Source organism: Camelus dromedarius, chromosome 24 (assembly GCF_036321535.1).
Source record: "Camelus dromedarius isolate mCamDro1 chromosome 24, mCamDro1.pat, whole genome shotgun sequence".
Taxonomy (NCBI): Eukaryota; Metazoa; Chordata; class Mammalia; order Artiodactyla; family Camelidae; genus Camelus; species Camelus dromedarius.
Window position 1 is genome coordinate 29,054,952 of NC_087459.1, and position 21,409 is coordinate 29,076,360.

The window sequence follows — 21,409 nt, forward strand, 5'->3', positions numbered from 1 at the left end:
AGTATAGTCTTTTAAACCAGCGCTACTGGAACAATTTGACATTTGTATACAAAAGAAAGGAACTTTATTCCATACCTTGCATTATATTAAAAAATGAACTCAAAATGATTTACAGGCCTAAATGTAAGTCTTAAAATTATATAACTCAAGAAGATAGAAGAAAATCTTTGTGACCTTGGGTTAGGCAAATGTTTCTTAGATTCAGCACCAAAAACATGACGCATAAAAGAAAATATTGAAAAACTGGAGTTCATCAGAATTAATAACTTCTGTTCTTCAAAAGATGCTACCAAGCCTGGGAGAAAATATTTGTAGATCATGTAACAGACTTGTATATCCATGCTATACAATGAACTCTAATAAGGAAACAAAATTCCAATGAAAAAAATGAGCTAAAGATGTGAATAGATACTTCATCAAAGAAGATATATAGGTAACAAGCACACGAAAAGATGTGGAACATCATTAGTCACTAGGGAGATGCAAATGAAAGCCACAGCAAGATACCATCATACATCCATTAAATGGCTGCAATCAGTAGACCAATCATACTGACTGTTGACAGGGACGTGGAACAGCCGGAGCTCTCACACCCAGCTGGTGGGAATGTGAGAGGGTACAACCGCTCTGGCCATTCCTTAAAAAGTTACACCTACACCTACCATGTGACCCAGTCATACCACCCGTGGGTGTCACAGTGGGTGTCACAGTGTTGACCAGCAGCAACTTAGGGGAAACGCTGGTTCTCAGGCCCCAGCCGGAACTGCTGAAGTTTGAGAACCACTGCCCTGGGGCAAGGCCACTGGCACTGGGATCCTGCCGTGTGTTACTTCCTTTTCACAGCAGTCCTGTGAGATGGAGGAGTTTTTACTCCCACCTGACAGAGGAAGAAACCGAGGCTCAGAGAGGACACTCACTTACTCTAACACCCTCCAGATCTGGATGCGGAGCACACTCAGGTCTGTGCACCTTGTCAACTTGGTGCTTACCCGAGTGCCTGCCCCTCCCCCACCCCTCACTTCCCCTTCCTCCCACAGCCCGTCCCAGAGATGGTCATTCATCCTGCTTCATTCAGCTGGCCGCTTCTCCAGGTCTGGGAAACAAAGGCAGGAGGGATGTGAGCATGGCCCCTGAGACCTGGCAGGGCTCACAGGCACAGGAAGATGACAAAGGGCTCTCTGAAGGATGGGGAAGGAGGAGAAATGAGGGGCAAGGTCTTGGTCTCAGCTCTTTCCCACGGACTGTCTGTGGGCCTCTGCGGACTCAGCCGTCTGTTTACTTCCTCTTGTTTTTTGGGGGGAGGGGGCTCAGGGAGAGCTTGTCCTGCCCTGGTTGGATGCAGACGTGCAGTGAGCCCTCCAGGGCTCCAGGAATTAGAGTCCAGCTGAGCAGAGAAGACTCACCGTGTGAAACAGTAGAGGGGGACCCAGGCCCCACAGTTGGTGCTGAAGCAGGCGGGATGACGTCTCCCACTCACTGTGTGCTGGGCGCTTCGCACTTGTATTGACTATGTTTTCTCAGTTGCTGTATTCTTGATGCTCTGATATCTGGGGACCTCACAGACCAGGGAGAGACTGCCCCTGCCAGGGTTGTCAATTCTTAGGGACAACAATGGACATGTCCAGGAGCTCACCCTTCATATGCAAACCAACCAGTCCAGAGCACCCCACTCCCAGCCACCTCCTCTACCTGACTCTTATTCTCCATATTCTTGTGCTGTATTCATCCCAGGGCCAGATGCCAGGCAACTAAGGAGGCTGCTAATCCCCAGAGTCCGCAGACATTATTCAAACCAGCCAATCCTAAACCTGCCTGCTCTGCCCTGCCTTGCCTTTCTCACAGAACCCACAACAAAGTCTCCTCCCCTGTCTCCCCCACCCTCTGCCTCCTGACTGAGCCTGGTGCCTCCCTGCACAGCCCTGCGTGGAGTGCCTGGAATCTTGTTTTTATCGATTGTGAGTATAAACGGCTTCCTTCGTAACAGTCAGTTTCACGTCTGTGTGTCTTACCACACCTGATTAAAACAAATCCAGGTTATATTTAAAAATAGCTCTGCATTCTCCTGATAAACCCAGGAGGTAGGCAGGATCCTCATTTTACATGGGAAGAAACTCAGTTCCCAAGTGAGATTATGAGTCTCAGCTGAGACCACACTGCGTGTAAATGCTGTGGTGGTGGGTCTGAGCCCAGAGCCCGTGCTCCCAACCACTTCCCCTTGCAGTGACAAACGTCAGCAGCCCTCTGGCCACACTTACAACCAAGGCTTCCCTTTTCTGTGCTGTCTTCCTGCTGCACACGGAGATGCTTGAGGAATGGCTGGGGCACTGGCTCACGGAGCTTTGGTTCCTTGTCACCGGCAGAGTGTGTGGGGCAGTCAGGTTCATAGGAAGAAGGAGAGATCTTTAAAGGAGGGATCCTTAAATCCATGTAGCTTTCCAGGCTGCGTGCAGGGTCCTCTGTCACCCCATTCTGTCCTCACTGGGAGCCTCCAGGGGAGGTGCTGTTATTACCCCCACTTTACAGATGAGAAAGCTGAGGTTCGGGGGAGGGAAGCCATTTGCCCCAGTAATCTGACTCCAGAGCCTGCATCTGTAGTTCCTGCCTCTGTCCTATTCGCAAGTTTCACCTGTTGTGTGACTGAGACTTCCTCACTTGTCGGCCTCCTTTTCATGCTCGTCAGGTCCTGATCAACCTGACAAATGCTGACGGAGCTTCTAGGAGATGAGAGCAGAGGGCTGAGAACCGGGATGCAAAGCCTGACCCTGACCTTGCTGGGCTCCCAGCTGGGAGAAGTAAAGGAAGCTTACAGGGATGGGACCAGGAGATGGTTGTCGGCACTTCCCCTCAGAGCAGGGCTGTGCTGGTAAATGTTCGCCAAACAGCCTGCAGAAAAGGAGCATTTGCCAGTTTTCATGTGTAAATACTCTCACGATATCAACTGAATTATTGTATGACCTGAACATGGGTGTCCACTCTCCCACCCCAAATTCTTTCTTTCCCCTTCCTTCCTTCCTTCCTCCTCCCCGACGCCCCTCTTTTGTTCTTCCTTACCTTGTAATATCTTTGGTACCTTTCAGCCTCTCACCCTGAAAGGCTGAGCATATGCTTACCCGACCTGAACTGGCAAACTGACCTCAGCCAAGGTCCTGAACACGGCACACACTTCATCTCAGCCCAGAGAACTTCATGTTGTGCGTGTCACTGGCCCCTGGTACTCATTTATTTGTGATTTAAAACAACAGAAATGTATTCCTTCACAGATCTAGAGGCCAGAATCCACAATCTCTCCGTCCTCTGGGCCATATGAATGCTCTCAGGAAGGATGTTTGCCTGTCTCGTCCAGCCGCTGGCGCTCCCAGCAGTCCTCAGCACACCTTGGCTTGTGGACGCATCAGCTCCATTTCTGCCCCACGTCTACTCTGTAATATTGTGACTGGGCTTCATTATATTCCTGTTCACCAAAGTGAATCAATGGCTCTGTCAGTTTGTACTCCTCTGTCATTTCCTCCACACGTACAGACAGTCCTCGATGTGAACACCGGCACAACTCCCAGGCCCTTACGGCATGTGGGTCCCATCCCCTTTGGGTCAGGACTGGGGCGAACTGGGGAGAAGCCCTTCTCTGGGCCCGGAAGGGTGTTACTCATGAGTTCTCTCTCCTTGGGTCATAGGTTGCACTGGGCCAGCAATGGGGGCTGGATTCCAGGTGACCCTGATGTTCACGTGTCTTTCATTAATGCACTTGTGTTTTTATGTTCAAGACTTTCTAGATCCTGGGGCCCAGGTAGGATCCCTCTTGCCTGAACAAACAGCCCTCTCTGCACAGCTCTCGCTCTCGCTCTCTCTCTCTCTCTCTGGTCTATAACTACTCCATAAGGCCTGGAGGTATAAGAACAGACCTACGGAACTGGCCTTGGGCCACCAGCCTGTCTCTTAGTGAGTTCCTACATCCTGCCCACTCTTTCCTCTGTAAGTATCCCTTTTTCCACCTCTCTTCCAAATCCTTGCCTTCTTCTGAGAGAGCCACCGTGAAGAAACCTTACAATTTAGATTTCTTCATCACAATTTAGTTTTCAAAGCCTTTAGTATGTTTTTAGGATCAGTTCCATGTATGTGTACCTTGGACGTGGACTTGGGACTTCATATGCAGCTGATGGAGGTTCTCTTTCAAGCTGCCTCCTCTTAAAAATAGAAAGCCAAGGCTTCAGCCTGCTCATCACCTCTGGCACGCACTTTCTGGGCTGCGTCTGTGTCCGGGGAAGCGCGAGAGGAAGGGGAGGGAGAAAAGAAGGGGACTCCGGCCAATCTCTTACAACCGCCAGGGCTCCCTTCCCTAGGTTCTACGGTCAGAGAGAAGGACTTTTCCTTTCCTAGTTTCTCTGTCGGGTGGTCCCACGTCTGCGGCTGGGTTGCCACTACTGCCAGGAGAGTGCGTCTTTGGGTCTTGCCTCAGGGCAGGGTTGAGTGGGATTGCAAGCAAAACCAGGACTCTCCTCCTGTTCTCTCTTTCCCAGGCCTCTGATCAGACAAGGACGGTTTCTGTTGGGGCTTTTTCCTTCCCATGCCTACTATGCAGTTCTGGGATTCAGGACGCTCTGAGTCGGAGCTGAGAGATCGGGGAGGATAAAACCCGAAACAAACCCGCAAACTTGCTGCCATATCTTTACTTGAGTTCTGATTTCTCTCTCCAATCTGTCTGCTCTTATTTTCAGAGTCCTCCATAGTTGCTTCATGTGTTCTGTCCAGGGTTTTAATTGTAATCAGCCGGGGAGAGATAGGGTGGAGTGTGTCTACTCCGTCTTCACCAGAACTGGGGCTCCTACCTTGATGTTTTCAACCCCACGAATTGGGCATTGTTGCCATTGTTTTATAAGCTCAGTACTAGTTTTGTTTTATCTACGTGTTTGCTTCTTTTTCTCACCATTCCCTTTTTGCACCTCAGACCTTACTTCTTTCTGTTACCCTTATTTTGTCTGGAAATGTCTTTATTTTGCTAGTGTTCTTGAAAATAATTTATCTGGGTACATCATTCTAGGTTGACCCTATTTTTTCTGAACACTTCAAAGATACCGTTGCCCTGTCTTTTGGGTCCCACTGAGGAGGTAGGTGTCTATTTGTGGCTCCTATGTAGATACTGGTTTTTCATTTTCCAGCTATTAACATCTCCTCTTTGTCTTTGGTACTTTAGAGTTAGACTAGAATGTTTCTGGTTGTGGACTTCTTTTTATTTATTATACTTAGAATTTATTGGACTTCCTGAATCAATGCTGGAAAATTCTTAGCCACTGTCTCGTCAGATACTGCTTATTTTACAGTTTCTCTAGTCTCTCTTTCTGAAGTTGTATTACTAGATACGCCAGACTTTCTTACTCTGTCTTCTATATTTGAGTCTCTGTGTACTCATGCTGCTTTCTGACAATATCTTTGGACCCATCTTAAGCCAACCCACTAATTTTATCTTTAGCTATATTTAACTTGCTGTTTAATTTACCCATTTAAAATTTTTTTACTTTTTATATTTTATATATGTAAAGTCTCTATTTGTGTTTTTTCCCCCTAAATTAGTCTGGTCAGTTTCACATTCTCTTGTTTCGTCATACTTCCAGTATGTACTTTCATTTGTTTACGTGTCTTGATTGATGAACTGTGTCAGCTAACACTAAGGGCAGCAGTCTTGGAAGGTCTAACTCTGCAGTCAATTGTCTCTGCAGTTCTTTTGCTCGTGATCGCTTGTTTTGTAGTGTTTGATGATTTTTTAACTGAGATCGTCTTCCTTGGAACTTCACCTGCGGGAATGCTCTCAGGCGTAGGTGTAAGTGCCTTCCTCCAGAAGGGATCTGTGTTTACAGCTGCCGGGTGCAGGTGTACTGTCCAGTGAGGCTCACTTTAAATGAGAATTTGGCTTCATGTTTTTCAAGCCTCACGGGCACTGTGAGTTCTGACCTAACCCCCCAGGGTGAGGGTGAGGGTGAGGGTGAGGGATGCTCTGGAATATTGTCCATTCTCTTCTCTCAAGCTGTGACTGGACAATCTGTCCCCACCGCCTCCCTCGTCATGGCGGTTCTTTTTCTTCTAGTTCACTGTCTGGGGGTCAGTGATTTAGGGCTCCTGCCTTTACGCAGAGGTCTCGTGTGGTCTCTGTCCTGCTCCGGCCCAGCCTTGGCCTTCTGTCACCAGGGAGCAGGAGGCTAGAAAGCCCAGCCTGTGCGCTGGGTCCCTGGGAACTGATGACAATGTCGGTATCTCCCAGGACACATTCATTTGCAACCTGCCCTTTACTCTTGCAATACTGTGATTGATAAGAAATATATATTAGTCATTCAGATGACCAAAAACATATTTCTCATGTCTATTTGGTCGTCATCCACAGTTCCTGATTCGCAGTTCCCCAAACCCTTGGCATTTCCTGAGCCATAAGAGCAATAGGAACATCTTTTGTTATAATATTTGTTCTCTTGTTTCCAGTTCTTGAAATTGTTTCAGAGCCATAAAGGTGAAATGGCTATCTTGTTATTCATAACAAGCCCCTTGCCACCACCACTGGGTTTCTGTTAATGAGGTGACTTATAGAAAGCACCTGAGGATGGAGGCTGGTTGCCAGGGGAAGCAGCCATGAGCCCAACCCCTGATTTCTGTGGTGGCAGAGGGGCTGGAGGTTGAATTAATCCCTAAGGGCCAGTGACTTAATCAATCACGCCCACCTAATGAATGCTCCGTAAAACCCCAAAAGGATGGAGAGTGATCCGAGAGAGCGTGGCAGCCCCTTGCCCTTTCCCCATACCTCGCCCTAGCATCTCTTCCGTCTGGATACTCCTGAGTTGTATATCCTTTTGTAAATAACTAGTGATCTAGGAAGTAAAATGTTTCTCTGAGTTCTGGGAACTGCTCTAGCAAATTGATTGAACCTGAGGTGGTTGGACCCTCTGCTCTATAGCCAATGGGTCAGAAGCCCAGGGGACAACTTGTTATTGGCATCTGGTGTGAGTAGTGATGGCAGGAGGCGTGGTCCTGTAGGACCGCACCCTTTACCTGTGGGATTTGATCCTGCCTCCAAGCAGATCGTGTCAGAACTGAGTTGAACTGCAAGACACTCAATCCTGGTGTCAGGAGTATTTCGTGGTGGTGCGAAGAAACCCGCCCCCAACACATTGGAATTGGGACCAGAACCCTTTCTAACTCTACATCACAGTTTTGAGATGTTTAGCGAATGTTGTTAGATGAACTGGAGTGTATTCGTTTTAAATGCTGCTAAATATTTCGTTGTGAATATTTACTATGATTCATTTATCCATGCCCTATCGATGGACATTTAGGTTAGTCTCAATCTTTGGCTACTGTAAATCATGCTGCAATACACATTTTTTTTTACATGTTTCTTTGGGTCCATGTGCGAGAGTTTCTTTAGTGCATATACCTAAAATCTAAAATTGGAATTTCTGGATCACAGAGTGTGTGCATTTTAACTTTTCAAGACTATGTTTAATTGCTCTCCAAGCAGTACCAAGACACACTCCCACCACTGTTCACATTACCTCCAACATTGGATGAGCCAGACATTTCAATTTTCACGAGTCTGATGTGTGTTAAAATGGTCATTGTTACTGGGGTGTCCTTGGTTGCTAGAGAAGAGCATTTGTCATGTCTTCTCTCATTTTGATTTTCTCTTCTGTGAATTGCCTCTTGGTACTTATCTTTTGTATATTTGAAATGGAAGGTAATCATTAGTTAGACCCGTTGCACCTGTCACCTGCCTTCACTGCTCAAGCTCGCTTTATGGTTGCGCCAAACGACTTGCATGTCCTCCAAGCTTCAAGTAGCCTAAACAATGCAGACGTTTGCCCAAGTTGTGTTTTTAGGAGCTTGTAGTCAGCTGTGTCCAGTTCTAGCTTAAGCCATTTAAGACTGCTAAGACCACTGACCCTCCAAACTGGACATGTGTGAGTGTCCACTCAGTAACCTTTTGATGTCAGAGAGCCAAACACGCCATCCTCAGAACAAGCTAACATCACCATTTTCAGAACAGGTGTCTCATGAAGACTGTTGCTTAGCAGCACCTGGGCAGAAGGACCATTGCCCCACTTTTTTCTTGTCTGCAATTACCTTTCCCCACGCTCCCCACCCGCGCTCAGCTCTACCCCGTCGATATCCTGAGCCCCTCCCCTTCCGGGAGGCCGATTTGAGATCTAGTCTCCGTCTCCTGGCTTGGTCGCCTCCTGAAAAAACCTTCTGCTACAAACGTCGGCATCTCAGCGTTCGGCTTGTGGCTTGCCGCCAATCGGCTGAACGAGCCAGCTTAGGTAATACATTTTTCTGTTTTTTTTTAATTGATTTGCCGTTCATTCGATATTTTGAATTCTAATTCTTTGTCAATTATATACGCTACAAATGTCATCTTTCTGTTGGTGGCTTGTTAGTTTACTTGACAGTACTTTTGAACTACAGAAATTTAAAGCTAACCAGTGGGGAGGGTAGAGCTCAATCAGGAGAGCATATGCCTAGCATACATGAGGTCCTGGGTTCAAGCCCTACTACCTCCCCCAAAATAAATGAATAAGTGAGCAAACCCACTTACTTTACTTCTCCCCCCCAACAAAAAAATTAAATCTAATCTCAGATTCATCAGCCACTCTTTGTGTGTCTTTTAAGGAAATCCTGTCCCCACTCTTAAGGTCATAAAGACAGCCTCCTGTATTTTTTAAAAATTTAATTACTTATTTTTTGGGGGGGATAATTAGGTTTATTTATTTTTAATAGAGGTCCTGAGGATTGAACCCAGGGCCTCATGAGTGCCGAGCACACCCTCTACCGCTGAGTTATACCCTCCCCACTCAGCCTCCTGTATTTTATGTTAAAGACTCAACGTTTGCTTTTCATATTTCTTTTCCATCCAGTTGGAACTGGTTTGTTTGTAAGGTGTGAAGCTGGAGCTGAATTTAGTTTTTTCCAGATGGATAGCCAATAGTCCTGGCCATCTTTTCCTCATAGAATTGTAATGCCATTCCTCTAATACAAAATTCCCACATTTCCAGGCTTTCTATGCTCATTGCTCTATTCATCTATTTCTGTGCCAAAGTTACATGGTCTTAATTTCAATAACTGTAATTAGTACCAATATCTGGCATGTGAGACCTTCAACTAATTTTGGTTCTTCAAAATCTCATTTCTTCTCAGTGTTTTGGTCTTCGATTTGCATTTGAGAACCTGCTTGCCGATTTCCATGACAAAACCTTTTGGGATTTTTATTGGAATGGTATGCATTTATGGGCTAATTTGAGGAGAACTGACATATTTATGATATTGAGTCTCTATCCATGACCATGGTGTAAAATGGAATAAATTTCAATAGTTCTATATTTTTGTCAAAAAGGTCTTCCATATCTTCTGTTAGATTTACTCCTGGGTTTGTCATATATGACCTTTGTTATGCTAAGGTATGTTCCCGCCTACCCGCTTTGTGGAGACTTTTCATCATAAGTGGATGTTGAATTTTGTCAAAAGCTTTTCCTGCATCTACATGATTTTTATTCTCCAGTTTGTTAACGGGGTGTGTCACATTGGTTGACTGATTTGCTGGTATTGAGCCATCCTTTTATCACTGGAATAAATGCCACTTGATTTTGGTGTATGATCCTTTTAATGCATTGTTGTATTTGGTTTGCTAATATTTTGAGGATGTTGCATCTGTGTTCATCAACGATACGGCCCTGGAATTTTCTTTTTTGTGCTGGATTTGTCTGGTTTTGTTATCCGGGTGATGCTGTGCTTCTAGAATAAATTCAAAAGCATTTCTTCCTCATCCATTTTTGGGAATAAGTTGAGAAAGACAGGTTTTTAACTCTTCCCAAATTTTTGGAAGAATTTGCCTGTGGGGACATCTGGTCCTGAACTTTTGTTTGTTGGGAGTTTTTATTACTGATTCAATTTCATTACTGATGATCTGTTCATATTTTCTGTTTCTTCCTGATTCACTCTTGGGAGATTGTACTTTCTAAGAATTTACCCATTTCCCCTAGGTAGCTCATTTTATTGGCATAAATTGTTCATAGTGATCTCTTTATGATTCTTTGACTTTCTGTGGTGTCCGTTGTAGCTTCTCTTTCATTTCTGATTTTATTTATTTGGATCTGCCTGTTTCCTTAATAAGGCTTAAGAAGGCTAAAGGCTTATCAATTTTGTTTATCTTTTCGAAGAACCAGCTCTGAGTTTCATTGATCTTTTTTTTTTATTGTTTTCAATTTCATTTATTTCTGCTCTGTTCTTTATTTCTGTTATTACACTAACTTTTATTATACTAATGTTCTTTTTCTAGTTCCTTTCGGTGTAAAGTTAGGTTGTTTATTTGAGCTTTTTCTTTTTCTCTAAGGCAGGCTTGTATTGCTCCAAACTTCCCTCTTAGAAGCGCTTTCGCTGTGTCCTGCATATTTTGGATTGTTGTGTTTCCATCTTCATTCGTCTCCAGGTACTTTTTATTTACTTTTTGATATCATCAGTGACCTATCGTTTCGTGGCCTATCGTTTAGCCTCCATCTGTTTTTTGTCATTTTTTTCCTTGTAGTTGATTTCTGCTTTCATACCCTTGTGTTCAGAGAAGGTGCTTGATAGGATTTCAACATTCTTAAATTTGTTGAAACCTCTTTTGTGGCATATATATCCTGGATAATGTTCCATGTGCACTTGAAAAGAATGAGTATTCTGCTATTTTTGGATGAAATGTTCTGTCTGTATCTATTTATTCCATCTGGTCTAATGTGTCCTTTTTTAAAATTAATTTTTTATGGGAGGGAGGTAATTAGGTTTATTTGTTATTTATCTTTTTAATAGAGCTACTGAGGCTTGAACCCAGGACCTTGTGCTTGCTAAGCATGCATTCTACCACTGAGCTATACCCTCCCCACTGGTCTAATGTGTCCTTTAAGGCCAGAGTTTTGATTTTCTGTCTGGATGATCTGTCCACTGATGTAAGTATGGTATTAACATCCCCTACTATTATTACTGTCAATTTCTCCCTTTATGTTTGTTTATATTTTTTAATTAAAAAATTGGAATATAGTTGGTTTACAAAGTTATATTAATTTCAGTTGTACAACAGTTCAATATTTTTATAGGTTATGCTCCATTTAAGGTTATTACAAAATAATGGCTATATTTCCCTGTGCTGTATAATATCCTTCTTGCTCATTTATTTTATACATAGCAGTTTGTATCTTTTAATCCCTTACCCCTATCTCGTACCCCTCCTCCTTCTCCCCACTGGTAACTAGTTTGTTCTCTACATTTGTGAGTCTGTCTCTGTTTTGTTACATTCAGTCATTTATTTTATTTTTTAGATTCCTCATGTATGATAACATACAGCATTTGTCTTTCTCTGTCTGACTTATTTCACTAAGCAAAATACCATCTAATTTCATCCATGTTGTTGCAAACAGCAGAATTTCATTCTTTTTTATGGCTGAGTAGTATTCTGTGGTGTATATATACCACAGTCATCAGTTGATGGACACTTAGGTTGCTTCCATATCTTGGCTATTGCAAATAATGCTGCTATGAACATTGGGGTGCTTGTATCTTTTCAAATTAGTGTTTTCATTTCTTCAGATATATACCCAGGAGTGACATTGCTGGATCATATGGTAGTTCTATTTTTGTTTATTGAAGAATCTCTGTGCTGTTTTTATAGTAGCTGCACCAATTTATATACTCAACAACAGTATAGTAGGGTTCACTTTTCTCCATGTCCTTGCCAACATTTATTATAGGTAGACTTTTTGATATTAGCCAGCTTTGTTCTTTTTTTTTTTTTTCAAGATTGCTTTGGGAATTTGGGGTCTTTTTTGGTTTCATATCAATTTTAGGGCTGTGAATAATGTCATGGATATTTTGATAGAGATTGCACTAGATCTGTAGATTGCTTTGGTAGCATGGACATGTTAACAATATTAATTCTTCTGGTATGTGAACATGGGATATCTTTCCATTTCTTTGTAGACCTTCAGTTTCCTTCATCAGTGTTTTATAGTTTTCATAGTGTAGATCCTTCACCTCCTTGGTTAAGTTTATTTCTAGGTGTTTTGTTCTTTTTAATGTGGTTTTAAACAGAATTGTTTTCTCTTTCTGGTAGTTTATTATTAGTATATAGAAAAGCAACAGATTTCTGAATATTAATCTTGTATCTTATAACCTTACTGAATTTATTAGTCCTAATAGTGTTTTGGTGGGTTTTCTATATATTGTATTATGTCATACGCAAGTAGTGACAGTTTTATTTCTTCCCTTCCGATGTAGACGTCTTTTCTTTTTCTTGTCTGATTACCATGGTTAGGACTTCCAACATTATGTTAAACAGAAGCAGCACTCGTGGGCATCCTCATCTTTTGCTGACTTTAGAGGGAAAGCTTTCGGTCTTTTACCATTGAGTAGTGTTAGCTGTGATTTTGTCACAAATGGGCTTTATTATGCTGAGATTTGTTTCCTCTATACCACCTTTGATGAGAGATTTTATCATGAATGGATGTTGAATTTTGTCAATGCTTTTTCTGCATCTATTCAGATGATCATGTGACTTATCCTTCCTTTTATTTTTAATGTGTGTATCACATTGGGTTTTTTTATTTTGGGGGCAGATATTGAATAATCCTTGCATCCCTGGCATAAATCCCACTTGATCTTGGCATACGATCCTTTTTATATATTTTTGAATTTGGTTTGCTGATATTTTGTTGAGGATTTTTGTGTGTATAGTCATCAGAGATAATGGACTGCAGTCTTCTTTTGTAGTGTCTTTGTCTGATTTTGGTATCAGGGAAATGGTGGACTCATAGAATGAATATGGGAGTGTTTCCTCCTCTTCGATGTTTTGGAATAGTTTGAGAAGGATAGGAATTAGCTCTTCTTTATATGTTTGGTAGAATTCCCTTCGGATGACATCTGGTTCTGGACTTTTGTTTGATGGGAAGTTTTTTTTCAGACTCCATTTCACTAGTGATTGATCTGTTCATATTGTCTATTTCTTCCTGAGTCAGTCTTAGCTGGTTGAGTGTTTCTAGAAGTTTGTCCATTTCTTTTAGGTTGTCCAATTTGTTGGCATATGACTGTTCACAGTGTTCTGTGACGGTCTTATATATCTCTGTGACATCAGTTGTCATCTCCCTTTTTCATTTCTTATTTTGTTTGTTTTGGTCCTCTCTTTTTCTTGATGAACCTGGCTAAAGGCTTATCAACTTTGTCTCTTCAAAAAAAAAAAAATGGTCTCCTTGATCTTTTCTATTGGGTTTTTTGGGGGGCGGGGTTCTATTTTATTTATTTCCTCTCTGATCTTTATTTCCTTCCTTCTGCTGACTTTGGGCTTTGTTTATTCTTATTATAATTCCTTTAGATGGAAGGTTAGGTTGTTCGAGATTTTGCTTGTTTCTTGAGGTAGGCCTATATCGCTACACACTTCCCTCTTAGAACTACTTTTGCTGCATCCCATTAATATGGAAAGTTGTGTTGCCCTTTTCATTTGTCTTGCGGTATCTCTCTTCGATCTCTCCATTGACCCACTGAGTTTTTAGTAGCATGTTGTTTAGTCTTCATGTGTTTGTGCGTTTCCCATTTTACTTCCTGTAATTATTTCCTAGTTTCATACCATTTTGGTTGGAAAAAACGCTTGATATGATTTCTGTCCTGTTGAATTTGTTGAGACTTCTTTTGTGGTCTAGTGTGTAATCCATCCTGGAGAATGCTCTATGAACACTTGAAAAGAATGTGTATTCTGTTGTTTTTGGATAGAATGTCCTGTAGCTATTGAGGAAGTCTAACTGGTCTAACGTGTCATTTAAGACCACTGTTTCCTTACTGATTTTTTTTTCTGTCTGGGTGAAATATCCATTAAGTGAGGTGTTAAAGTCTCCTGCTATTATTGCATTATTGTAATTTTCTCCTTTTATGTCTGTTAATATTTGCTTTATGTAATTAGATGCTCTTGTAATAGGTGCACAAATGTAAACGAGTGTTATATCCTCTTCTTGTATTGACCCCTTTATCATTATATAATGCCCTTCTTTGTCTTTTGTTACAGACTTTGTTTTAAAATCTATTTTGTCTGCTATGAGTGTTGCTGCCCCACTTTCTCATTATTTCCATTTGCATGAAGTATCTTTTTCCATTCCCTCACTTTCAGTTTGCCCATGTCTTGAGCTCTGAAGTGAATCTTGTAAAGAGCACATGCACAAGTCTTTTAAAAGCCAGTCAGCCACTCTGTCTTTTGGTTGGTGCATTTATTCCCATGACATTTAAAGTGATTATTGATAGGTGCTTATTCTGCTTGTTTTCTGGTTGTTTTTGTAGTTCTTCTCTGCTCTTCTTTTAGTTTCTTCCCTTTGGTTTGATTTTCCTCAGTGGTATGCTTGCGTTCCTTTCTCTCTAGTTTTTGTGATCTGCTGCAGGGTTTGATTTGTGGTTACCATGTGGTGTATGTATGTTGACCTATAACTGTATCTACTTGTTTTAAACTGGTAGTCATCTAAGTCCAAACGCATTCTAAACAAGCTACGTTTAAAAATCGTATCCTTACCCACGTTGTGTGGGTTCGGTGCCATACTTCACATCTTTATGTTTATCCCTTTACTGTTGTGCTCAAAGTTGATTTTACAGTTTTTTTGTCCCTTAATCTTTGTACCGGTGTATTTAAGTGGTGGATCCTCAGCTTTTGCTGTGTATTTGCCTCTACTAGTGGGATTTTTCCACTCCTATAGATACTTACTTCTTGTTATAATCTTTTCTTTTCCACTTAGAGAGGACCTTTCAACATTTATTTTAGGGTAAGTTTACTGTTGATGAACTATTTTAGTTTTTGCTTGTCTGAGAAGTTCCTTATCTTTCTTTCAGTTCCAAATGATAATCTTGCTGGGCAGAGTGTCCTACTTTGCAGGTTTTTCCCTTTCAGCACGTTATTAAATGTTATCATGCCTGCAAAGTGTCTGCAGAAAAATGAACTGATAGCCTTATAGGGGCTCACTTTTATCTCAATCTTTTTTTCCCTCTTGCTGCTTTTAGAATTCTCTCTTTAACTTTTTCTGTTTTAATTATGATAACATCTTGATGTGAGTCTGTTTGGGTTCATCTTGTTTGGAACCCTCTGTGCTTCCTGTACAGATATGTTTCCTTCTTCAAGTTTGGGCAGTTTTCAGCCATAATTTCATCAAATACATTTCCCACCACTTTCTCTCTCGCTTCTCATTCAGGGACCCTTCTATGTGAACATCGGTACACTTGATGTTGTCTGAAGGGTCCTTTAAACTGTTCTCATTTTTAAAATTTGTTTTTCTTTTTGCTGTTCTGATTGAGTGATTTCCATTATTCTATCTTCTAGATCACTCATGTGTTCTTCTGTATCACCTAGTCTGTGTTAATCCCTTCTAGTGTGTTTTCATTTCAGGTATTTTATTCTTCAATTCTGACTTTTTAAAAAATATTTTCTAGTTCTTTGTTAAGTATCTCATTGTGTTTATTCTTTTCCCTAATTCAGTTAACATTCCTATTACTAATGCTTTGAACTCTTTATCTAATAAGTTACTTATTTCTGTTTCATTAATTTTTTTTCAGGGGTTTTCTCTTATTTTTTTAATTGAAACAAATTCCTCTGTCTTCTCATTTTGCTTAACTTTCTCTGTTTCTATGAAATTACATGAAACAGTTAATTATTGATGTTTTGATGGGGTGTCCTTATGTGGGAACATTCCAGTACAGTCTGCACTTGCCTAGTGGTTTTGCTGGGAGAGCGGGATCTGACATGAGTATGAGTCACATCTTTCCCTAGGGTGTTCTTGCAACTATCACCCTGGTAGCAGGTGGGGCTGGAGATGGAGATGCTAAAGCCTGATCCAGGTGTGAGCCAGGGCTTCTCCTCTGCTCAGCGTCTAGCGCCACCCTGTTAGGAGTTGGGGTGTGTCCCAAGTTGCTGGAACAGGAGCCCTGAGGGTTGGATCTGAGCTGGCTCTACTCCCTCTAAGTGTGTGCTCTCCCTCCTCCTGGAGCCAACACTCTTGCTCAAGAATAGGGAAGTGCTGGAGCAAAAGGGCCTGGAGCCGGTGTTCAGCATGGATCTGAGCATGAGCTATGGTTACCCTGGTCCCAGTCTGAGTCCTGGACTGCTGATGTGCTGCCCTTAAGTCCCAGTAATGGCTGCCCGCAATCCGTTCAGATGCTGTTCCTGGTCTGGGTTGGCCCTGCCTCTCACAACTGAGCACTCCCCTGGACCACTGCAGCCTTCACCCTAGTGTGCAGCTGCACCACAGAGCAAGCAGGGCTGGTGCAGCATGCGGCTCAGGCTGGGGGACACACTGGGGCTGTCGTGGGAAACTGGCCAGAGTCCTGTGTAGTTTCTTACTTTCTGTCTTTCTTTCTTTCTTTTGTTTTTTTAATGGAGGTACTGGGGATAGAACCAGGCCATGTAGTTTCAACATGCTTTCTCTGTCTTGTTTTGAAGCAAGTTAAGTATATACCTGCTCTTTAGAAGAGGAGTCTAGGTTTCTTACAGCCTAGGGATTTTATAGAATCCAGTCTTGTATTTAGGTCTTTAATCCATTTTGAGTTTATGTTTGAATATGGTATTAGAGAATGTTCTAATTTCATTCTTTTACAAGTAGCTGTCCAGTTCTTCCAGAACCGCTTATTGAAGAGACTGTCTTTTCTTCATTGCATGTTCTTGCCTCCTTTGTCATAGTGAATTGACCATAAATGTGTGGGTGTATTTCTGGGCTCTGTATTCTGTTCCATTGACCTGTGTGTCTATTTTGTGCCAGTAGCATGCTGTTTTGATAATTGTAGCTTTGTAGTGTAGTCTGAAGTCAGGGAACATGATTCCTCCAGCTCTTTTCTTCTTTCTCAAGATTGTTTTGGTTATTTGGGGTCTTTTGAAGTTCCATATAAATTCTGAAATTATTTGTTCTAGTTCTGTGGAAAATGTCATGGGTATTTTGATAGGGATTGCATTGAATCTGTAGATTGCCTCAGGTAGTATGGTCATTGTAACAATATTAGTGTTTCCAATCTAAGAACAGAGTGTATCTTTCCATCTGTTTTTATCAGTTTCAATTTCTTTCATTGTGTCTTATAGTGTTTCAAGTGCAGGTCTTTTACCTCCTCGGGTAGCTTTATTCCTGGGTATTTTATTCTTTTTGATGTGATGGTAAATGGGATTGTTTCCTTATTTTCCTCTTTTTAATCTCTGGGCCTTTGTACACATACTTTTCTACCTGGAATGATCTCCTCACAATCCTTGCCTAGAGAACTCCCACTTACATTTAGGTTTTCTTTTCAACGTCTTGCAAATCAAAACCACAATGAGATACCACCTTACACTGTCAGAATGGCTGTCACCATAAAGGTGACAAATAACAAGTGCTGGTGGGGATGTGCAGCAGAGAGGACACTTGTGCTCTGTTGGTGAGAATGTAAATTGGTGCAGCCACTAAGGAAAGCAGCATGGAGTTCCCTCAAAAAATTAAAAATAGAACTGCCATATCATAGGCAGTTTTACTTCTGGGTATTTACCTGAAGAAAATGAAAACACTAATTTGAAAAAATATATGCACCCCAATGTTCACTGCAGCATTATTTACATTAGCCAAGAAATGGAAGCAACCTAAATGCCCATCAGTACATGAATGGATAAGGCAGATGTGATGCATATAGGCACATATATATATGTATATATATATAAATGTTTGTATGTATATATACACACACACATACAACGTATATATGTTGTATATTTGTATATATGTATATATACATACATACTATACACAATGGAATATTACTCAGCCATTTAAAAAAATGAAATCTTGCCATTTGCAACAACATGGATCTAGGTGGTGTTATGCCATGTGAAATAAGTGAGAGAAAGTTAAAAATCATATGATCTCATTTCTATGGGGAATCTAACGAAGAAAAGCAAAACAAAACAAAATGAAAACAGATTGATAGATACAGAGAACAAATGGGTAATTACCAGAAGGGAGGGTGGTGGGGGCAATAGGTGAAGGGGATTAAGAGGTAAAAATCGACAGTTATAAAATAAATAAGCCACGGGCATGTACTGTACAGTACACGGAACATGGTCAGTAATGTTGTAGTGACTTTGTATGGAGAAAGATGGTCACTAGACTTACGGTGATCGTTTCATACTGCACACAAATGTCAAATCGCTACGTAGTACACCTGGAACTACCATAATATTGTTGGTCAGTATGTTTCAATATTTTTTTCCCTTAAAAAATGGTTACGGTGGTAAATTTTACGTTATGTGTATTTTGCAACAATAAAAAAAAAAATGAGAAGAAAGTCATCTACTCAGGAGGCCCTACTGTTCCTTCTCAGAGCACCCTGATCTTTTTCGTTTAACATTTGTAATGTGTGTATTTTTCTGCCAACAGTGCAGCTTTCTGACCCTTTCCACAGATGCTGAAATAAAGCTGTTTGCGGGCTCAGCTCTGGAAATTCCAGATGTTACCAGCCCCACTCAGCAGGGTTTGACTGGAACCTGAGGTTGGAGAGCCTCCCCCTGACCCTGTGTGTCCCTAAGCTGGGAATGGGGGCACCATCTCTGATTTCTCTTGGGGGAGTTACTCTCCTGGGCCTGGAAGAGGCCCAGAGACCAGGAGGGATGCAGGAGGCTCTCCTGGCTCAACTCTGGCCCCTCCAGGCTAGGCCCTCTCCCTGCGTCCTGCTGGCAGAGTCCTCCGACACCCCAGGTCCGATTTCTTCTCTCTAGGTCCCAGGCCCCTCCTTTCACTGCTGAGCTCAGCAGCAGCGGGTGGGCGCCCCGGCAGGACTGGGAGCAAGGCTGTGACGTCGCCCAGCCTCTGCAGTGAACCCAGCAAGGGTCTGTGGCTCCCTGGCCCCACAAGGGGCTCAAGGTCACACACCCGGCCGTGGTGGTGGTGCCAAGGGTCCAGCGCTCCATCTGGGTGCAGGTCAGTACAGAGCAGTGGCAGCCAAGGGCCCCAAACTGAGAGAAGCTGGATGGGCAGTGGGCTACACAGAGGGTAGGAGCTGGCACTGGACTGAGGCTAGTGGTGCAGGGGTGCTGGTGGGGAGCCGTAGGCCATGGGGACACATGATGGGACCTGAGTGGGGAGGAGTGCTCTAGCGGGCTGAGCCGGAGCCTGGGCTCAGAATAGGGCTGGGGGCGAGCCCCAGGGTGGGTAGGGGCTGGGCTGCGGACAGAGGGCTCCGGGGTCGCCAAGGGGCAGAAGGTCAGGGTGGCTTGTTCTCGGGGACCTGCTGCTGGACTGCAGTGGGGTGAGGAGAAGGAGCAGTTGACGGGGGCTGGAGGTAGTTAGTTACCAGGGAGGGAGGGTCCTGAGGGCGGTCTGGGGGCAGGTTGAGCTCCGGTCCTGGGCTCCAGGTTGGGCTCCTGGGCCAGCTCAGTAGGCAGAAGGGGGGCTGTGGGCCCGGTACTGAGTGGGTATGGGTCCTGGACGTGGGTAGTTCACAATTCTGTTCCCCTGCCCACCCCCTGTGCCTCTGAGGATGATCTTCTCTGCGGCAGGGCTGACATCTGCAGAAGGACCTCCAGGGCCGCCTCCGGGGTGGCTGCCCAGCCGGACTCCTCTGCTGCTTGTGTCAGTGGTGTCACCTGGTGGCATCCGCACGCCTGGCTTCCGGCACCTAGCTCTGCCTCGACCTGACGCCCCAGCAGGGCCCCACCAGGAGCTAAGCGTCTCCAGGGCCAGCATGGTGGTGCCCCACCCCCTCTCCTCCCCGGTATGAATCTCTCTGCCTTCTAGCTGTGTGATCTTGGGCTCAGGCTCCACTTTCGCTAAGTGGGCTTCTAACAACCCCAAGGAGCAGATATTTTCTGTAAGTACTAAACAAGATAGTCTGTGACAAGTTGCTCAGTACTCGACCCTGCTTTCCAATCTTCACACTCCCCTCAGCCTTTGCCGTCCTTACATGAGAAGCAAAGTGAGCCTCTAAGAGGTTAAGTAAGCCACTGGAGGTCCCACCGCCAGGGAGTGGCCCCCGGTATTCCAAGCCACGTCTGTTCAAAGCAGCAGCCTTATATGGGAGGATGGCCTGGGGCATGTCCTGGATGCCCAGTGGAGATGCTGGGCTGATTCAGCTCTGTCCCCTTGGGCCAGTTTTCTCCTGCTTGGGCCTCAGTTTCCCCACATGTTGAATGAAGGAACAGTAGAGCATCATCTCCAAGATGGTGGGGCTGACGCTGCTTTCAGGAGCTGTGTGCAGCCACACCTCCAGGCACAGGGCCACAACCCGGCGCTCTCTGCTGGTCCCTTCAATGCTGCTGGTTCTGGCACTTGGGCTGGGCAGTAGGGAGCAGGCCATCTGCAGGGACTTGCTGGGTCCTGAGGTTTTTGGTTTCACGTAACAGGACCAGGCTGGGCTGTGGCCTCCTGAGCTTGTGGAGATGGGCTTGGGTCGGGGGCTCTCCCTGACTATGATGGGCAAGGGGCCTGGTTGAGGGCCTGGGAGCCCTCAGAGCTGCCCCCTTGTCCCATGAACAGTCTCTTCCTAGGGAAGTGAGGCCTCCTCCAAGGCTTCCCCTGAGCCCCACTGCCCCCTTCCCCATCTCTGGTCTTGACGTGGTCCCAAGGTGGCCTGGCTGTGAGCTACTCCCTCCTTTACTGATATTCCCCTGACTTTCCTCAGAGACCTTCGCAGCACCCCTCCTCTCTCCCTTGAACCCGCAGCCCTGCAGGGACCACTGAGCTGACCAGGTCAGTGCTGAGGGCTTCTCAGAGGATGATGACCCCTGACTGAGGAAAGCAGGCCCTATGACCCCTTAACCACCCCCTTGCCCTGTCTAGGTCACTCTCTCCCCAGCATGGTGTAGGGCTGGTGGCTAGATGGCGATGGGTCCTGGGAAGGCCACAACCAAGTGTGCCTGGAACAGTAAGCTGGGTTTCCAGAAGTTTCTGTAGTTGGACACAGCCTCTGGACAGGCCCTCCCTGAGCCAGGCAGAGCGATTTAGCAGGTGGCACTGCCTGGGATTTCCCACATGCGGGACCAAAGAAGGGGCTGAGCGGCAGGTGTCCCCCACTAGCAGTTGCCCTGCTGGGGAGCTGCCTTAGCTGGGCTCCAGGCCCACGCGGCCCCTGTCGGCTTCAATCCACCACGCCCTGGGGAGCTTTGCCGCTTGCAGAGCTCTCTCACCGTGTTGTCTCATGTGGCAAAGATGTGATGAGGGTTGCTGTTTCCAGGCTACTAGGGCTGTTTCCAGGCGGGCTGGCTCCTGAGGGGAAGATGAGTGGGTGGTGGAGTGTGTGTTCGGTCTGAGTGGGCCCCTGCCTGTCTCCGGAATGGCCTGTAATAGTTGAGGAGCCAGACAAAGCCACTGTGGGAAGATCTGAGGTGTGTCCCCTACCTCTGAATGTCAGCTGTGTGGAGGGAGGGCATCAGGGC

General features: G+C 44.3%; 1 long non-coding RNA gene across 2 annotated transcripts; it reads left to right on the top strand.

The window, feature by feature from the left end:
- The first annotated feature begins 788 nt into the window (after positions 1–788).
- On the top strand, positions 789–19,937 carry LOC135319172 (uncharacterized). Of its 2 annotated transcripts, none has more exons than XR_010377622.1 (3): positions 789–959; positions 18,755–18,956; positions 19,535–19,937. It is a non-coding gene; the product is annotated as an uncharacterized LOC135319172 (long non-coding RNA). The 2 variants fall into 2 exon arrangements; XR_010377623.1 differs by lacking the exon at positions 789–959 and adding an exon at positions 7,965–8,297.
- The last annotated feature ends 1,472 nt before the right edge of the window (positions 19,938–21,409 follow it).